At 40.6% G+C, this 20,759-nt stretch overlaps 1 long non-coding RNA gene across 2 annotated transcripts; it reads left to right on the top strand.

Moving 5' to 3' along the window:
* The first annotated feature begins 1,637 nt into the window (after positions 1 to 1,637).
* On the top strand, positions 1,638 to 11,568 carry LOC137204326 (uncharacterized). 2 transcript variants are annotated; one of them, XR_010933528.1, is made up of 3 exons: positions 1,638 to 2,123; positions 4,937 to 10,483; positions 11,037 to 11,568. It is a non-coding gene; the product is annotated as an uncharacterized lncRNA (long non-coding RNA). The 2 variants fall into 2 exon arrangements; XR_010933529.1 differs by lacking the exon at positions 11,037 to 11,568 and adding an exon at positions 10,841 to 11,029.
* Positions 11,569 to 20,759: the final 9,191 nt, after the last annotated feature.

Below are 20,759 nucleotides of genomic sequence, written 5' to 3'. Positions count from 1 at the left end.
CACACAGGAATCTCACTGTCTCCAGAAAGCCAGTTCTGCTTCTGTTTTTGCTGCTCCCTTGTTGGAAATTTCCCTGGATTCTCCACTATCTATCCACATCCTACCCCGTTGTGGAGGCCCACTCACAGTCTCTTCTGTATTGTATATTATTCTTCTACACAGTAACCTTTTCTTTCTAACTCAATTAAATGCTCTTTGGGATCCAGGGCCACTGTGTCTTGGAGGTCTGAATAACACCCAGGGTACCGCCATCCACCCTTCTCAGGAAGCTCTCATTTAGCACCGTAATTAGCATTTGATAACTTCCTGTTACAACCCCTGTGCTGTCCCAGGCTTGGAGATGATCAGTGAACAAGAGAGGCATCATCCCTGGAACTTACCTGTGGCGGTGGAGAGGACATTGATAAAGGATCACAAAACTAAGTCATTGATTACAAACTCTGAAAATGCTCCTACAGAGGGGAAAGCAGAAGGGAGTATGGCCAGGACACTGAAAACCCCTGCAACTTATTTCAAATCATGTTTTTCCCAGAAACAGGAGATCTTATTTTTTTTGTTAATAACATTGGTGAGGGATTTATTTACAGAGGGGATTTCAACTGGTTTCATTTTTTTCACATCTACACACAGAAACTCCTTTCTATACAATTGTAGAACTCATCCAAGATTGAGCTAAGGATAAACACATACTTGAATTGCTTTCAAAGTCTGTCTGTATATATAAGGTGCAACTGAGGGATGGAATAAACGTAAGTTAATCTCCAGCTACAGCGACGAAGGGACTGACCCTGCCGCTGCCACCATCCTATCGAAGTGATTTTTCCAGGGCAATTTTTGTTAGTAAGTTCGATAACAAGTCATGTTTTGTGCTCCTCTGCCCAGATCCTGCTCGGAAGAAACATGGTGACTTCTGCCTTAAGAAAGTGCCTCAGATCCTGTCTGACAATGTGAACTCACAATTACACGGGATTCCCCAAGTACGTAATCACCACCGAATTACACAGGGTTAGGGTTAGGGTTAGGGTTAGGGTTAGGGTTAGGGTTAGGGTTAGGTTAGGGTTAGGGTTAGGGTTAGGGTTTGGTTCAAAAACTATTAGAACAGCAGTTTCCTACTGTAGGTTTTATGGACTTTTAGAAGAATCCACTGATTTCATTTCCCATCAATTCTCATTTCCTGTCAATTTTCTTTGAAAATTCATTTCCTGCTGTGTGCCTGTTTCTCAGTTTATCCCATCATCAGTTCACGACCAGTCGTGGCCTTCTCCGTTAGCTAGGAAGTTATCATTTCAGTGTAGTTTTTATGGAGCTAGAGGTTGCTCACATGTCCCAGCGTTTCACGAGGGTGAAGTCACTGGGTCTCTGGGGGCCACATTCATGTCCCCAGGACGTCCACTGCTGCTTCTGCCCGAAAGCTGGGTCATGGTCCAGGAGCCTTGTTGTCAGGAATGAACTGGTTTGTTCTAACTCCCAAGTGTAATTCTGAGGAAAATCTGTTTGTTTGTTTAATCATTGAGATAGACATACGCAGTGCAGAGGAGACACAAATCTAGACTTTACTGCTTGACAAATAAGCACATGCACATGTACAGCCACTTCTGGGATCAGGCCACACCCCCTCCCCCCTCCCCCCCCCAATCCCCAGATGGCACCACCCGCTTGGAATCAACGCCTCAGCTCAGAGCCCCGCACAGTCCAGGGTGCGGCCAGGGGCTGGGCAGGCCGGCGCCTGGAGCCTCAGGAGTCCCACCACCAGCAGATGGTGAGGCCTTGAGTGAGCTATTGATCACCTTGGACCTCAGTTCTCCTGGCTGTACTGCAAAGAGGATGTGTCCAGCGTCAGGGTCACCGTGTGAATCTCGGAGCTTGTGGATGTAAATCTCTTCTCTGTGTCTGACACATCAGGGCTGGTTCCCTTCTCCACACTCACCGCCCACCCTGCAGCCAGGAAACTGCAGCGAGGTGGCTGCCGACACGCTCTGCACCGTCCACAATGTTACTGCTTCCTGCTGTGTTTGCCGTCACCAAAACCCGAGGACTGGGCAAGGGCCACCTCCGCAGCACTTCTCATGGTGCAGGCCTCCTAAGACCGCCAGCTGTGGATGCCTAAGGATGACCGCACAGATGTAAGTATTTCCATTTGGAACCTACTAGAACAAAATACATATGCTTGTATACGTGCATATGTGTGTCCATACATGCGTACGCATGTCTAGGTATGTATCTGGGTATATGTGTTTAGGTAAACGTATGTGTGTCCACATGCATGTACGTGCATGTGTGTATGCATGTGTAAGTGACCATGTGCACGTGTGTGTGTCATGCACGCAGATGTGCAAATGCATGTGTGTTTAGAATGGTGCTTGGAACCATGCGTTTTTAAAATATTGTTGGATATTCTTTTGACACATTCGCATTTGAGAACCACTATGAAATATTTGTTATTTCATTTGGGACTTCATGAATTGTATTTGGTGAGTAATTTGGTGTTTTTCGGGAGAAGTGATGGTGACTTTCCTGCAGTGGATACCCAAGATCTTCAAATTCACCATCCAGCTGGCACTTTCCCCGTGTCCTCTCTACACCTGCCAGATAACATCCAATTCAAAGTGAATTTAGTAACTGTCTCAGTGAGAAAGGCTGATCCCAAGATACATTTTTCAAGATGACTCTTTCATAGAAACACAAAGCTAAGCCACCTATAGGTGGTAACCTCAACTCAAATGAGCAAACCATCGCTGACCGCTTACCATGGGCCAGCAGTGTGGCATGAGGTCAAGGTCTTGCCCTCAAGCTTCTCAGTTTAGTCTCAATATTTGCTGACTTACAATTTCTCCCTTTGTTCACCTGCCGTCTGCAGGCGGCCCTCAGTCTCCACGGCCCAGCAGATGATGTGGCTTCATTGCCAGTTCCACCAGCTTATTCTAGCATCCACCTCGTCAGACCTGGGTGCCAGGGGCCCCGTGTCTGTACCCTTTTAAATCAGGTTGCCTCTGGCCACCTGCCCTACATTCCTGAACTTGCAAAGGGGAAAAGGCTAAGACTTCCTCAGAATCAAGGCATTTCCACTAGTAAAATCTGTATTTTTCTGTTCAATACAGGTTGAGTTTTAAAAATATCCTATTTGGCCATTTTCTGATTATTCTCTTCTAAGTTCATAATGAAAGGCAGCTTTCTGTTAAATCACGAAAGCCAGTTAACCAATTTCCTTTTCAAAGACAGCGTGGTTATTAGGAAAACATACTTTCGACATGAGGCACTCAAAATCCGTGACCTTACTCCCATCTGTTTTATGTAGAAAATAGCTGAGATGATCATGTCTCTCTGGTCCCAGTGTGAGTAGAGACCCCTCTGCTGGCAGCGTTTGCATCTGCTGTTACCCTGTAGAGTCCTGCTTTCCCAACTAGGCAGAAGCCCTTCAAAGACTGACATCCTGTCCTATTTGTGCCCAATTCAGCAAATATACTCTGAGGGCCTGCTGGATGCCACGTACTTTTCTTGGTGTGGGGATAGAGAAGCAAACAGAGAGGCAAAGCCCTTGCCTCATGGAAATCGCTTTCTGGTGGAAGAGATGGGCATTCAGTGTAATGAATAAGTACAGTTTATAGTATTTTAGGAAGTAAGGAGTGCTGTGGCGATGAAGTAAAGCAGAGAACGGCAGCCCGGAGAATCCCCAGCACTACTCAAACGTTATTGAGCAAAACTATATTCAACCAAAAGGAAATAGAAGTTTGAAAACATTCTGACCGTGGAAGATAATATTTAAACAATTTAATAGTGTAGTATAAAAGTGCCTCATTAACCGCAACAAAGAAAATGATGAAGGATGTAATAGTGCCTGTAGGACGATGAAGGAGGGATTTCCAGCATGTAGAAGGCATGCCATCAGCCTTGTTCCGTAAGGAATAAACTGAGTAATATTACTTGCTGTGTACCAGTGCCTGGAATCCTACTCAGAGCCCAGTGGGCGCTAAATAAATATTTTTAATCGCTAAGTGAACGAGAGAGGGGGTTGAAGATGGAGGAGGTCTCATTTTTAACAAACGAGATTGGGGTGAAATCTGACGCACTTGGGCACTCTAAGGAAAGAATCGAAGGTCATGATTGAGGACAAGGGGTCCGCAAATGTACCTCTTTGTTGAAAAAACATCTGAATAACCCATGGCAGCTTTACATTTTCTCTTTGCTCATTTACAGCTGGGAACAGACTATCATCCTCATTTGGACAAAGATTTATTTATCTTAATTTTTAAAAACACTCTAATGATTTGTTTAAATATTTTCATATCTCAGTATGCTTGGAAAGCCTTGAAGACAGGATGGCTAAGTGAAATCCCATACACACACTCACACACCCAGTGGTATTAATTGTAGCTTAGTGGGTTTTTCTTTGGGGGGGGGGGTTGCTTCTATAGTGAACAAAACTCATTTTGCCGGAAACCACATCCTTTCTTCCTTTGGTAAAACATTAAGCTCCTTCCTGACAACCTGGTTCTCGCACTGCTTCCCTCACAGCCCCCACCCGCTCCGGCCTAGGTATACCCTGACTGTCTGGGTGAATCACGTGCTCCATCCCCCAGAACAATGTTTGGTCCAGAAGAAATGGTGACCCCATCAGGCCAGGCAGCTCTTTCCAGGAGCTTCCTGTCTGACTCTCGGGGGAGGAGTCTCCTTTATGTTCCTCCCAACTCTCTAAGGAAGATATTCCTGAGCTCCCAGCGTCTGTGTGGCCATGAAATAAACAAGAGCATGAAGCTGACACAGGGAGAAAAGCAAAAAGCAAGGACAAAATATGGAGATATTGTCGGTGGGGGTGGGGCAGACAGGGAGAGAGTTTGCTGACAGCGGTGCTGCCAGATGCACTGACTCTTTCAGGTTTTTCGATAACTTTGTCGTCTACCTTTGCACTCGTCCAGTGATCCTACTTTTATTATTCTAGTTCGGGTTGGATTTCTGTTACAACTGAAAAAAATATGGATTGCCACATAAATTAGACACAGAAGTGTGGTGATGCAGTGAAAGAGTCCAAAACATGGCTGGTTGCAGTGACCCTGAAGACCCTTGGGTTCCTGCCACTTACAAAGAGGGCACCTCGCTCCAGCTGCTCTTCTGAACTGGGTGCATCACAGATCCGACTGTCACAACAAAAGAGAAGGACGGTGATGTTATTCCCATTTTACTAAAGAATCCTAGGCTCATGCAAGTTTATGTAATAAGTTCATGCAATAAAGCAGAGTTTTGTTTAATTTAGAAAAGGCAATACGTGTGTGTGTGTGTGTGTGTGTGTGTGTGTAAGAGAGAGAGAGAGAGACAGAGAGATGGATTAAAGATTTGGGCTAATATGGAAGGATATTAGTTTAGAGACGAATGACAGCAAGCCTTCGGGCCTGGGCACAGGAGACAAATCCCTCCTGGAACAAACCCCAGGACCACTTTCCAAAGGCCTGGAGCTCCATCAGCTGCAAAGCTTCCGTTTGATGGCAACCAAAGTGGTAGTGTTAGTTTTTTGGAACATCATAAAAAAATCTTCCTGTGTGAGAATCCACATCTGGCTCTAGTGTCAGATCCTCCAGGGCTTTGGCTCACTTATTTTCAACAATGGTATCTGTTGATAGGGATGGACGAAACCAGCACCCTCTCATTTTCAACAAAATACATCTTTACCTGGTTTTGAAAGTTTCTGGCAAATACATTCTGCACAAAATTTTTTTCCTTCAATCGCTGGATTTGCAAAGAAACGTTAAACCATGTGCACTTGATTAAGTTACTCTTAAGTCTTTGAAAAAGCTCTTTATAAGAAATGTTTAATGACCAGAAATCCTTGGAAATCTCTTTCTTTGAACCAAATCTTCCCATTTTTGTTAAAATGAAACGAAACTTGAATTTCTGAAATCAGTGCCTTGAATTTGATTCTACAATTGGCGCGCTCTATTTGACTAAATGTAAAAAAGACTGAAAACTCCGTAAGCAACATAAATTATGTAGAATGTGTTCTATGTTCTTCTTTCAAAATAACACTCTACCATTGTTGCTTCCTGAATGACATTTACTTAAGTAACTGTGACTATACATCTCATGAAAATTAAATTACCTTTAAATTTAACAATGCACTGTAAGTATAGAATTGTAGTCTTGTAGTGTAAGTTATAATCTTTCAGTATGTAAACTATAAATAAGATAACCAAAAACTAGTGATTTGAAGGAGTCAATAAAACTTTCAGAGATGTGTATCTTGAATGTTGGGAGAAGAGCAGCTGTTCAGTAGGGTGTGGTCTGCTGGTCTCAGGCAGTGTCCACATACTGTTCATGTCTAGGGGTTTCTCCTGGGTCCAGCACCCCACTGGGCACCTTCCCCTTAATTTTCTGCCATGGCCTCAAAACCAACTTGTCTAATAAGGCAAAATGTCCCCTGTTCTCAAATAAGATTCTTCTGTTTATTTTCCTACTGATAACAACTATAAATTTCTATATCTTACTTGTTTCAAACAGCTTAATTGAGGTGTCAGCTGCATTCCACAAATTCATCCTTAAGTATACAGTCTAACACACATTTCCTTTTTGTCTTTACACAAATGCCGTCATTTCAGTGATTTCTCCATGACCAGTTATTTAAGCTTTCAATATCTTTTCATCAACAATTTCTATACATTGTCTCTGCCTTGCATTTTCCTCTTACCACTTATAATTAACATACATGCTTTCTATTTCACTTTTTTTATTTTTAATCAACACAGCTCAAGGAGATCAAGGTTTATTTTTTTGTTCTTTTTTGTTTGTTTGTCCTTTCTGTCTGTCTCATTTATTACTACTTCCCCAGAAAGTAGATACGGGCTGGCATATACTAAGCCTTCAATAAATATTTATAAATGAATGAAAATTCGTGAGAAATTATGACAAACAGGGACTGAACAGGGACAACTGGATTTAGTGGTAGGAAAAGTAATCCTGTCAAGATAGTTTCAATTAAGTAGCTGGTATGAAACAAGCTCAGAATGACGGAAACGGAAGTGGGAGGAACTCTGTGCTCTGCTGGTGGGGATGTAAAATGGTACAACTGTGTGGGAAACACTATGATGATTTCTCAAAAATTACAGAGAATTACCACATGATCCAGCAATTCCACTTCGAGTACATACCCAAAAGCACTGAAAGCTTCGTCTTGAAGAGATATGAGTGCCCCCATGTTCTCAGCGACTTTACTCACAAAAGCTAAACTGTGGAAGTAACCTAGGTGTCCGTCAGTGGAGAAATGGATAAACAGAATGCAGTGGGTACATACAACGGAACGTTCTTTAGCTTTAAAAAGGAGGATAGGGCTTCCCTGGTGGCGCAGTGGTTGGGAGTCCGCCTGCCGATGCAGGGGACGCGGGTTCGGGCCCCAGTCCGGGAAGATCCCACATGCCGCGGAGCGGCTGGGCCCGTGAGCCATGGCCGCTGAGCCTGCGCGTCCAGAGCCTGTGCTCCGCGGTGGGAAGAAGGATATTCTGGTACCCGGTACCACACGGATCAGCCGTGAGAGCGTTAGTCTCAGTGAAATAAGCCCGTCACAGAAGACAAATTCTGTATGATTCCATTTGCGTGCGATCCCTGGAGTAGTAAAACTAACAGAGACAGAAAGTAGACGGTGGTTGCCAGCATCTGGGGAGGGGGAGAAGGGGAGTTCCTGTCTATCGGGGACAGAGTTTCAGTTTTACAAGATGAAAGCTTTCTGGAGACGGATGGTGGTGACAGTGGCACAACAGTGTGAATGTACTTAATGCCACTGAACGACACTCTTAAAAATAGTTAAGATGTAAATTTTGTCTTGTGTGTGTCTCACCACAGTGTAAAATAACAACAAAACAAAGAAGTAAAGAAAAAATTAGTAGGTTGAAAGCCATTTAAAATCTTGATAGGTGGGTGGCATGGAGGAGAGTGATAACTGGAGATGTGGGCGGAGGGGAGGCATTTCAGCATCTGCATGCGGCCTTTATAGATATAGAGAAGGTGAGAGACAGCCATCAAAAAGAACAAAGTCATGCCATTTGCAGCAACATGGATGGACCTAGAGATTATCCCACTAAGTGAAGTAAGTCAGTCAGAGAAAGACAAATATCATATGATATCACTAATATGTGGAATCTAAAATATGGCACAAAGGAACTTATCTATGAAACAGAAACAGATTCACAGACATAGAGAACAGACTTGTGGTTGCCAAGGGGGAGGGGTGGGGGAAGGTTTGAGTGGTAGGTTGGGGTCAGCAGGTGCAAACTATTATATACAGAATGGATAAACAACAAGGTCCTACTGTAGAGCACGGGGACCTGTATTCCATATCCTGGCATAAACCATAATGGAAAAGAATATGAAAAAGGACGTATATATGTGTAAAACTGAAGCAGTTTGCTGTACCGCAGAAATTAACCTAACACTGTAAATCAACTATACTTCAATAAAATAAATTTTTAGAAAATTAAAAAAATAAAGAAACTAAGAGAGAGGAGAGAGAGAGACAGAGGGGAAGGGAATACTGAGGAGATGAGGTCCACAGACCACGCCGTGAGATTAGCCTCTAGGAAGGAGGGAAGACAAAGCATGCACAGGGTGCAGAAAAGTGTGTGGACGTGAAGGTACACTTCAAGGGAAATGTGTCTCTGACTTCTCTGTTCTTTGTGATGTCTGATGCATGGAGGCTTGAAGATGCTGTGGTGTATTTGAAAGAACTGTGAAATGGCAGAGAAAGGGGAGCAATGATTCACATCATAACGATCCAGTGGGCAGGGCTGAGGGATGGTGGAGGTTGCTGACTGCATCGCTGGTGACACCAGCCAAGGACGGTGCTTAGGGTTAAAGTTGCTGCAGTCTTCACATTTACTTCTGTTATTTATGTGTCCTCAGTTCTGTGGGTGTGAGGTCATTGCTGTGCTATACTTATCCGTACTGAGTGATCCTAGAACCATGGAAATTTGAGAAATGAGAGTGCATTGGGGTTGAGAAAACCCCTCTCTGGGTTCCTACGAATGGTTCCACAGGCTAAAACGGAAGTTTACACAAATCAGTCGCCAGATAAGGGCTGTTCTTTCAGCATGAACAGAATGAAAAGTGAAAGGGCCATATATTGAGATTTCCTCTGGGGAGCAAAACAGAGGAAGCTGTGTTCCAGTGGAAGTCTGGTTTCTCTGTGGGGATAAGTGATTCCATAATGGAAGGAGACACCTACTATGTTTTATAAAGTAACCAGTTTTTATATTATCATTTGAATGTGTATGGGGCCAGCTTGATACCTTTGTGGGCAAGGCACCTAGACATGGTTTAAAGTGCTGGCTGCAAGAGACTCTTGTCTGTGGACGGCTGGGAGGGACCCTAGTGTTGGCCCATCACCATCTCCTCTTCTTTACTCCAAAATGTGAAGAGAACTACAAAACAGGCTGTCCAAGATCACGCGCTCTTGTCTTACCTTCCCTGGGGATCCAGAATATTTATGTTTTTCTTTTATATATAAAACAGAAGATCTCCCCCCACCCCTTTCCTTAGAAAATTACAAGAATGTGCTCTGGATAGGACGATGCTCTGAGACCCTAATTCTCTCTTTTTTCCTCTTCAGAGCCTTCTCTTCTTCCACAGGATGTCATGGGGGGTGTGGGCAGAGTGGAGTTGGCCGGGGCAGGGGCTCTAAGCTTCGGTGCAAAGCTGTGGTCCCTGGAACTCTAGGCAAGGTGGCTGAAAGCAGCCCTAGGCTTCTCTCCGTCTGCATCTGTCCTGGCCCTTGGCAAACCTGGATCCTTTCAATGGTGATCGCTGGTGATCACTAATACCACGGTTTAGGCAGTAAAGGGAAATATATGGGAGCAAACCTGTATATGTGCCTGCTTGGAGCTGAGAGTATTCAGATCTGCCCTCTACATGGTCGATTGCAAGTACTAAATACTGGGATCTGAGGCCATTGGGACCTCTCACCCAACCCCATTCAAAATAAAGAGGTGTTGTGATTCATTTTTTCTCTTTTTTAAACAACTCCCTCTAAGACGTCATGGAGAACAAAAGTCCCAGTTAAATCAGGATTCAGAAATTCTGTTGTACTATCATCTCAATGCCGCCCCAATCAGCAGTATTATCATTTTCATAAGAAATGTAACCTCAAAGTGAACTCAAGGGCTTTCCAAGACAACATCATAAAGTCATTTCTAAAAGCTTAGGGCTGGAGATGTGGCTGAAGATAGAGTGAGAAAAGCATTAGAAAATCAATCTTATAGTGATACAGGCAGGATTTTATCGATATTCCACTGAAAAGCTTGATTCCATTTAAAAACTTGATATTTGGCAGATGAAAAACCACCCTCCGTGGGAACAGGAGGGCCCTGGGCAGCCACTCTTCTGACCTGTAAGAATGTTCAGTCAACGAGAGAAAGGCCCACAGGGGCGCAACGTGGATGGCAGAACCGAGCTCCCTTCTGGGACGCCGTTTCTACAGAAGCTCTGTGTGCAAAACCAAGTTGTGATTAGGGTAAGAAGAGCACAAATAAAGGAAATGAAGTTAGTAAAATTTTGATGGAAAGGAGATTGGTTCCCAGATCACTTAGGACCTCAGATGTAATGCAAATGAGATCTTTTGATGCTAATACTTGTAATCACTACCATGCCTTGGGCATGTGTTATGCATCAGACACTATAGTGTGACGTGTATATTACACACATGTTCATAATATGTATTGCTGTATAGTTCATGTCCATATTATCTATATTTTATTTGCATTTTATATCTATGTATGATAATATGTTTTTATATAAATCATGAATATTTTATAAATAAAACCAATATTATATATTTATTTAATTTTCACAATAATATATAATCATGCAGATGAAGAACCTTTGACAAGAGTGTGGCAGTCCATGCCAGACTGAGTTTCCCAGGGTTGGAGCTGGGATTTGGACTCGAACCAGTTACGTGTCTCCCTGACCACAGAGCCACGCTGACTTTCTATACACAATGGGGTACTTGCTGATTAAGGGTTTTAAGCTGGAGGAAATTTGACATAATCAAATCTGTGTTTTAGAAATCGCATACTGAAAACTATGTTGAAGAGATGTTTCTGGAACAAGAATAAAGGCAGGTAATACTGTTTATTCTGAGAAATGTCATAAAATAAAAAGGGATTGGTACAAATCATGGAAATGGCAGCATTGAGTGACATCAGCTAATAACAGTCCTTGGGATAAAACATGGCAGAATATGTTGTCGACGTTACGTGCCTTTTGCCTTGTACTGGATGACCCAGTTTCTCAGCTTACACAATCACCCAGTGATGTTAGGCAAGCTGGGTGAGCCATCATTCTTCAGAATTCCGTGGTCTTCATTTGATAAGTTGCTGGGACATCTCTATCTTTGTGTTTTCATATAAAGCAGAGCTTTCTTGATTTCTCCTAAAACCCAATCTCCCCAAAGTGTATCATTCAAAATATAACAGTTATAAAACCAAAAATTAATTGACGGACCATCAAAATCTTTCCTAAAAATTTTCAAAATTACCAAAGAGAGACCACAGACAAGATTTTAAATCATCATTTGTTTTCCTGTCTTTTTCTCAAATCTAGCCCTGCTGGCTCTTTCTAGCTGCGTTCTTGATCTCCGCTTCTACCTTCCGTACATGGAGGCTCAAGACCCAGAACACAATGTCGAAGGAGAAGAACTAAGAAGACTGATGCTACCCAACTCCAAGACTCACTCTAAATCCCCTGTAATCAAGGCAGCTGGCGTGGGCAGAAGAACAGACAAACAGGGCAATGGAACAGAACAGAGAGCCAGATAAATACAATTAGCTCATCTTTGACAAAGGAGCAAAGACAATGCAATGGAGCAAAGATCGAGTTTTCAATAAATGGTGCTGGAACAACTGCAAAAACATGAATCTTGACAAAGACCTTACACTCTCCACAAACCATAAAACTCACAGAAGATAACATAGGATAAAAATCTATATGATCTATATGGGTTTGGTCATGAGTTTTTCCCACATGTGATAAAAAGTATAAACCCACAGATACAAGAAACTGTTACAACAAGAGGAGAAACACAAAGAAAACCAAACCCGGCCACCCCATGGTCAATTCCATCAAACTGAAGATACAAGGAAATCCTACCATGTCTCCGTGGAGAAATGGCTGTTTCTGAGAATGAGGCAAGAAGCACACATAGGAGGTTGCTGCATCTTGTCATGACAGAGAGTGCGGAAGTGAGTCACAAAAATGCACAAAGATAGGTCTGTTAAAGGGACACTGGCGCCATCTTGAAGAGCATCCAACGGCTAAAACTGGAACAACTGGAGGAACAAATAAAGGTATTGGATCATAACCCAAAGTACCATACTTAGATAAATAAATGATGAAATGAATTTAAAATGGGAGGAAAACGCACCTCTCACGTGCACAGAACATCAAATAATTAATGCAGATACTCTGCCCTTTAAGAGGTGTAGCATCACTCCTTCAGTGTGGGCTACACACAGTGAAATCCTTCCAAAAATCACAGCATGCAAAGGGGGTAAAAAAGTGTAACTGTACAGTAGAGACACCCGACAGACACCACCTCAGACAGGTCATCAAGGATAACGTCAGCAGTGAGGAGGTACACCCAGATGCTGGTGATGGAAACAGCCCTGTACTCCTGGCTTCCTCCTCCCCCACCATCTGACCCCAGTCATGAGGAAAACACCCAACAAATCCCACCTGAGACAGAGGCCACCAGAACAGAGGAGGAGAAAAATGCCATAGCCAGGGAAGGCTAAGGAGAGGCAACCACTTCCTGTCATATGGTTCCCGGATAGGATCCAAGAAAACAATAAGGACATTAGGGGAAAACTAAGAAAATCTCAAGTAAGTATGGACTTCAGCTAATAATAATATTAATATGTCAAGACTGATTCGTTAGATGTGACAAATTGATCGTGCCAATGTAAGATTTTAATAACAAACTCTGTGTTATCTTTGTTATCTTTTTTCTGTAAATCTATAACTCTTCTAAAATAAAAGGTTTATTTTAAAAAGGAATTGTTCAAAGCAAGTATATCTTTTTTAAAAAACCTATTTCCTAGAAAGGAATAATGATAAGAGTGAGAGTCTGTTACATCAGAAACAGTGGAGACCACAAGAAAATGGAATGACATCTTTAAAGTGATACAAATGAAAAGTGCCTATCTGGATTTCTATGTCCCTCAAAATGAAGGCAGAATAAAGGCATTTTCCCAGGATCAAGTGCTGAAAGGATGTGCTGCCAGCATGCCATGATTGCTAAAGAAACTTTTTCAGACGAAAGGAAAATGGAAATTTGGATTTATAGGAGTGTTAGAAATTACAAAAATGTGGATAAGTATAAAATACTTTTATTTACTAAATATCTTTAAAAGTAAACTGATTCTTTAAAGTGATATAATAATGCATTGTAGAACCTATGATATATGTTGAATTAAAATATATAACTTACTATAGCACAGGGAACTATATTCAATAAGTCGTAATAACCTATAATGGTTAAGAATCTGAATTCAGTTTTATATATATAATATAATACAAAACAATGGGAGAATTTTATTATTAATATAATAATAAAAAATGGGAAAAAATCTGAATTCAGTTTTATATATACATATTAATGGAAAAGAATCTGAATCCGGTTTTATATATATGTTATATATATATATATATACACACACGCACACACACACACACACACACATATATGTATCTATATATCACTTTGCTATACACCTGAAACTAAGGCAGTATTGTAAATCAAGTATACTTCAATAATATATATATATATTATATATATATATAATGTACAGTAGCACAGAGATAAGAGAACAAAGTGGTATTATATTAATTCAGAGTAGATTTTATTAAATTAAGGATTGGTATTTATAAATCCTATACTAATACTAAAATACAATATGAAGAGTTATAGCCAAAACAACCCAACGATAGAGGAGATAAAATGTAATCCTAAGGAAATACCTAGTTACCCCAAAGTATGGCAGGAAAGGAGGAAGGAAGAATAGAGGGATGGACGGTATGAAGGAAGGTAATTACCAACACGGCAGGGAGAGCAGAGGGGAAATAGTACGGCCTGCGGCAGGTGAAGGAGGCAGCTTCCAAGGGGAAGCGTGATGTGGTCAGAAATATGGACAAAAAGAAAATACGCAAACTTTACAGTTTTCTTTGTCAGCAAATTATAGACCTGTCAGAGCCACCTCCGGTGTTCTCTCTCTCTTTCTGGAGGTCTCAGGTGGACACAGCACCCTCACTTGTCAATCTGCCAGCTGTTTGGAAGGATTGCCCTAATTTCAAGTAGGAGATTGTCTAGGTGAGGGACTAGAAGCTATTTTTAGTAATTGCTTGTTTTCAGTTGGCTCCACTTTACCAAGTTCATATGAGATGTAATCATTTAGATGACAAATTGAAATATTATTTGTGAGTCAGGAAAGTGCATGACCTCAGGTCCCTAACTGAACATAAAAATTCTCCATCAATCCCTCAGCATGAAAATAAGGCTAGTCCCACATGCCCTGAGAATTCTGTGACTAAGCCATGTGTGAAAGATTTAAACGTAATATAGAGCAAAAGGAATGTGCTGTTTCTCTCAACGTATTTTAAACTGTAGTAATTTTTAACTCAATTCTTTTAACATATTTGATAGCTTTCTGGATACTTTGTCAGTTCCCTGGACTATCTTCGGGTTTATATGCTCAGGCTAAAATTAATGGTGTATTTTTCCTCAAACAAGCAGAGTTCAAACAAAAATTGTCAAAGATTGAGAAATAATACGCTGCCCTGAAGGTAATTGCTTTTCCATAGCTTGAAGGTATGTTCGCTCCAAGGAATTCCTTCTGAAGAAGACGTATGAATGCAAAGGTGTGTCGGGATTTGTCTGCCTCCCTTCAAACTTGAACTGTTAGTAGTACCACTCACAAACGTGGGGATGATGCCTGATCCCAGAAAGGGAAACCCAGGAATCCCGCGGCAGGTGGTCTTGCTGTGTGTCCCACTGACCATGCAATACCACAGATAAAACAAGGATTTTTGGCCAAAGAGAGCTGGCCTTAACCCTACATCACCTCACGTGTGAAGTGGGATAACAGTCTTCACTGAGGAATGTGAGAATTGAATTGGGGACAGCCGACCTCTAGTCCAGCCCCGCTACTAGTGGGCAGCAATGAACATTGGTTTCTACCTTATTTCCTCTCCTTCTTTGTCTTCAGACTTGGTTCACACCTAGATTATTGAAAATATTCGGGAAAGATATTTGTCTTTCAAATTTAAGACTAATAGGTTCTACTGTGTCTGCAGTGGTCACGGAGGCTCTAAGTTTCATTGTTAACCATAGATGTTAAACATATTCTCACGTGCTTGTTAACAATTTGTTTGAAAGTATTTATTCAAATATTTTGCTCCTTTTAAAATTGGCTTGTTCATCACATTATTGAGTTATGTGTTCTCTTTATATTCTGAATACACACTCTTTGTCATATATTTTTTCCCAGTATGTGGCTTGCCTTTTGCTTCTTTTTCATTTTTTTAAGAGCAGTGTTTTTAAATTTTATAAAGTCCAGTTTATGAAAATTCTCTTCTACTATACATACCTTTTGTTTCCTATATAAGAAGTTGCCACAAAGTCTCAAATATTTTCTCCTATGATTCCTCCTAGAAGTTTTATGCTTTTAGCTTTTGCACTTACGTCCACAGTCCATTTTTAACGTACTTTCATTTATGGCATGAAGTGGATGTCGAGGTGTTTTCCCCTTATATCTCTATCCAGTTGTCCTGGAACCATTTGTTGAAACGACTGTCATTTCTCCCAATTGGTATTGCTAAACATGTTAAAAATCAAATGGCCATTTGTGTCTATTGCTTTTTCTGACCCTATCTGCTCCTTTGATTGGTGAGGCGATTCTCTTTCTAACCCTCCACTATCTTGATTACACTGTCATTACAGTAAATTTCAAACTCAGACGGAGTGAGACACACAGATTTGTTTTTCTTTTAGGATTGTTTGACTCTAGATTCTTTTCATTTACACCTAAATTTTAAATCAACTTGCTGTTTTCTAAAAAAAAATCTTCTCAGAATTTTGACTAGGATTGCTTTGAGTCTATTGACCAAAATGGGCAAAGTTAACACTTTAACAATATTGAGTCTTTCCATCCAAGAACAGCATCTATCTCTCCATTTATTCCGGTCTTCTTTAATCCCCTCAGCAGTCCTATGTACTTTTCAGTGTATAGATCTTGTTCATATTTTAAGTTCATTCCTAAGTATGTCATATTTAATCCTGTTGTAAATAGTACTTCAATTTCAAATTCCTATTTTTCATAGTAGTATATAGAAATACAATTGATCTTTGCACTTCTACTATGTGTGTTATGACCCCACTAAACTCACTTATCAGTTCTAGTAGCTATTTTGTAGTCTTTAGAATTTTTTATTTGCATGATCATTTCATTTATAAATAAAGATGGTTTTACTTCTTTTCCAATCTATATGCCCCCTTTTTATTACCTTATTACATGGGCTAGGATATATATGGACTTTGGTGGAAAGTTTACAATATTTATTTTTCTTGCTGTATAAAGGACTTTACAGGTTTTCTATTTCTTCCTAAGTCAGTTTTGGTAATTTGTAGCTTTCAAGGAATATGTTTATGTCATATAATTTGCCAAATGTGTTGCCATAAAATAGTACTTGAAATGTCTTTATTATTTTTTTAATGTCTCTAAGATCTTAGAAATGTTTCCGTTTTCACTCCTCATGTTAGTAAATAGTATCTTTTCCTGTTTTTTTCTTATTCAGCCTGGCTAGAGTTTCATAGATTTTATTGATATTTTCAAAGATTTTTGGTTCCATGGATTTTTCTATTGTTTATCTATTTTTTATTGAACTGGTTTTCCACTATTTCTTTTATTTTTCCTTTGTTCTACTTAATTTGATTTTACTTTGATCTACTTTTTATCATTTCTTAGGAAAGCATTGATTTTATTATAATCATTTAAAATTCTACATTTCCCTGTAAGTATCTCTTCAGCAGTATCTCACAATTTTTGAAATTTTGTGTTTTGTATCCATTTATTGGAAAATATGTTCTAACTTCTCTCATAGCTTCTTTAGCTCATGAATTACTTAAAAGTATGTTGGATTAGTTCCAAATATTTAGAAAATTTTCAGATATCTTTCTGTGATTGATTTATATTCAACGTCATTATAGTGAGAGAATGTACTCTGCACAATTTTAAGCATTTTTTACGTCTTGAGGTTTGTTTCATAACCCAGAATGTGACCATACTGCCTGATGAATATGTTATGTATAACAGAAATGAGCATCTATTCTGCAGTTTTGGCTGGAATGTCCTATAAATGTCAATTAAGTTTAGGTGATTAATAGTATTGTTTCCATGTTGTGTAATTTTCCAAAGACACACTTGAAAGGTTTAATTTAATCTGATAATACTTTTATGTAAAACTCTTAGGGGTTAGGTTACAGGTCACACTGAGCTCTCTTTACTTTAGTGTGGCTCTTGGACTTGGTAATGAGGGGACACAAGACAGGAAATTTATTTTTCAGGCACAATCTACAGCAGCAGATTTTTGTCATCATCAATACTCTTCAAGTATTTATTAAGAATCCCACTAGGTTACATTCCCCAAAGACTTAGTTTTCAGTCTCCCATGACAAAAGATAACAAATGCTGCATCGATGTGGAGAAAAAGGAACCCATGTGCACTGTTGATGGGAATGTAAATGGCAGCCACTATGGAGAACAGTATGGAGGGTCCTCAAAAAATTAAAAATAAGACTGCTGTATGATCCAGAAATTCCACTTCTAGGAATATCTCAAAAAAAATTAAAACACAAACTCGAAAAGGTGTCCACACCCTCATGTTCATAGCAGCTTATTTACAACAAACAAGACATGAAAACAACCTAAGTGTCCATCGATAGATGAATAGAAGAAAATGTGGTGTATATACAAGGGAATATTTTATTCAGCCATAAAAGAGAAGGTAGTCTTGCCATTTGCAACAACATGAATGGACCTTAAAGACGTTATACTAAGTGAAACAAGTGAGATAGAGAAAGAAATATACTGTATGGTCTCACGTACACTCCATGACATGATGGATGTTAACTAAGCCTATTGTGGTAATCATTTCACAATATATGTATATCAGATCGTCATGCTGCACACCATGAATATGTATATTAATGTATGCCAATCATTTCTCAATAAAACAGGGGGGAAAGTCACTAAAAAGTAAACTCACAAGAAAATAAAGGTTTTAGTAGTTTTGGAATGGAAATATGTTGAGTTTTGCACCTAGCAATTTCTCTGGTGATTTCTGCTAAATCTGCAACTGTTTTTGCTTTTCTCCAGTTTATTCATTTGGACTTTAACTCAGGCTTAGCTAATCAGAGCATCACAAATTGAATGTGGATCTATGACCCTGTCAGAATCCACTGAGGACTTAGCATGAGGCCGTTAATAGAGACAGGTGTTTCCTCCTTGCCCTTGGACATGAATCTGGGAACATGCAGTGGGGAGACGCCCACAGGTGAACTTCATCACAAGGGGTCTGAAGAGACCAGATGCAAAGACAGGTGAGACCAGATCCCAGGGCACAAGAGCTCCTGGGTCCAGCACCACCTGCAGCTGCACTTGTGCCACGTGGGTTTTGACATCAGGAGACAACGCAGTTATTCCTTTCTTCCCTAAGCAGCGTGAGTTACTTTTTTCCTCTCCTAAATGATCTTGGTATTTTCAAAAGTCCTAGGTTATATTAAAAAATGTTATTATGTGTTTTCTGGCCTGCCAGCTCCTGAGAGAGTGAGTGTCCTTTGCTCTGATCACCTTTGTATCTTCTCTGATAAACAAATATTCACTCCTGAGATGTGCTTAATAAATAGCTAATGAAGAAATGATTTATTTAAATTTGTTCAGTGTAAATTTGTTCAGTGAAAAAGATATTCTCTGGCCTCTAATCACTAATCTCATATTATCACTTTTTATAACCTGTCCTGACTGTGCTCAGATAATAGACCTAGCAGTGAAAAAAGTGAAATTATAGCCATTGGAATAAAAAAGCTACTTACAGTTGGGCCATTGGAATTAAAACCTAATAAGAAGTCTACATACATTTCCACTCTCACCACCCACTAACTTACTTCCATATTTGTTATGATAGAACCCAGCAATACCAAATACCAATAACAAATGTAAAAAAACATGTCTAGCTCTTCACTAATTACAATGAAGACAATAGCTTTATTACTTTTTCTTTTTACTTTTGCAAAAAAAAAGAAAAAAAAAACATGTACAAGTTTTGAGAATTGGTTGACTCAGTAGACAGGCCCACAAATGTGAAACAACAGACACCGGTCCTCTGAAGAGACCCCCTGTGTTACAGATACGGGAGGGGGACCTCAGGAGTCCCTTCTTGGTGAGTGCTTGGTGCCGTTCACGCCCTGGAAGGGCCCACCTACCTTCTTATTCGTGTTTCCTCCAGATTTCATTGCTTGGCCCCTTGGAAACCATTCTCATTTTCACAAATGGAATTTATCTCTAGTTTACGCTGTTTTGCTTTGAGTGGTTCCTCACCCACCACGGTTGCATTTTTATGTGCTGATTTGGAAGCCTCCAGGCTTCCGTAGGTGTCCACGGATGTCTGAAGATGATTAGGAAGAAGCTGGGGTGTCGGCCACGTTACCTTCAGCCACTTTCTGGAATCCTTTCCAACACTGTGGTTTGTATCAGTGGTAAAACCCACTAGACATAAAGTATGGATGTGGGTTTTAATCCACATTGGCAATAAAAATTAGCCTGTGAGTAGGTAGAACTGCTTTATTCCACATAGTTTATAACTAGGTCTTCAAACAGCAAGACGAAAACTTATTGGGCACAGATGCAGCAACCCACAACTCCTGCTTTCAAAGAGTTCTGAATCCTCAGCTTGAATAAATTAAAAAAATCGTCAGTGTTATAAAATGGCATGCCAGGCTTACCAAAAGGAAATTTTGAAAAGTAATCATGTCTTCAGGCTTGGTGAAAGGTAAAAATCCAAAAACGCAGCTTGATTCAAATCATCCCTCTTTCAACACACACTGCTCTCATGAGTGATTCCTTCATTCTTACATTTGTAGATTAATTGAAAAAGCTAATTCTCATTCAGGATTAAAAGGTTGCTGGTGGTAAGGGAAATTTGGTAAAGCCCAGCAGATACCATGTTAGAAAGTCCTGGGTTCCACTGGGATTACTAGAAAGTCCATCTGGATGTCCATCCTGCTGTTTTGCCCTCACCTCTCCGTCACCTAAGCCGGCGGGGCTGTGCCCACCTGGACGTCAGGTGGAGTCGGCTCACAATTGCAATTTAGAGGCTGCTTTCCATGAGTCTGGCTCAAATGCATGAAGCCAAACAGGAGAGAAGCCAAGCATTGAAAGCTGAGGTGGGAGTGACCTGACGGCCATCCAGACTCCAAGGCAGAGCCGCCATCGAGTGGACGGGGGCAGAAATGAGGAAGACGGCCTGGCCTGTCTCTGCTTCCAGCAGGGCTGGGGGCGTCCCGGGAGGAGGGGGCGCTTTCAGGAACAGGAGCTGTGAGGACTGACATTCTTGAGCATGTTTCAGACAAAGTGCAAGGGACTTTTGTCCTTCGTTTCATTTTTCCCTCAAACAACTTTCTGAAGTCGACGATATCATCCCCATTTTACAGACTCAGCGGTGTCGACGGCTCCTCC

Source organism: Pseudorca crassidens, chromosome 13 (assembly GCF_039906515.1).
Source record: "Pseudorca crassidens isolate mPseCra1 chromosome 13, mPseCra1.hap1, whole genome shotgun sequence".
Taxonomy (NCBI): domain Eukaryota; kingdom Metazoa; phylum Chordata; class Mammalia; order Artiodactyla; family Delphinidae; genus Pseudorca; species Pseudorca crassidens.
Note: the sequence above shows the minus strand (reverse complement) of the source record. Positions and strands in the feature narration are given on the sequence as shown.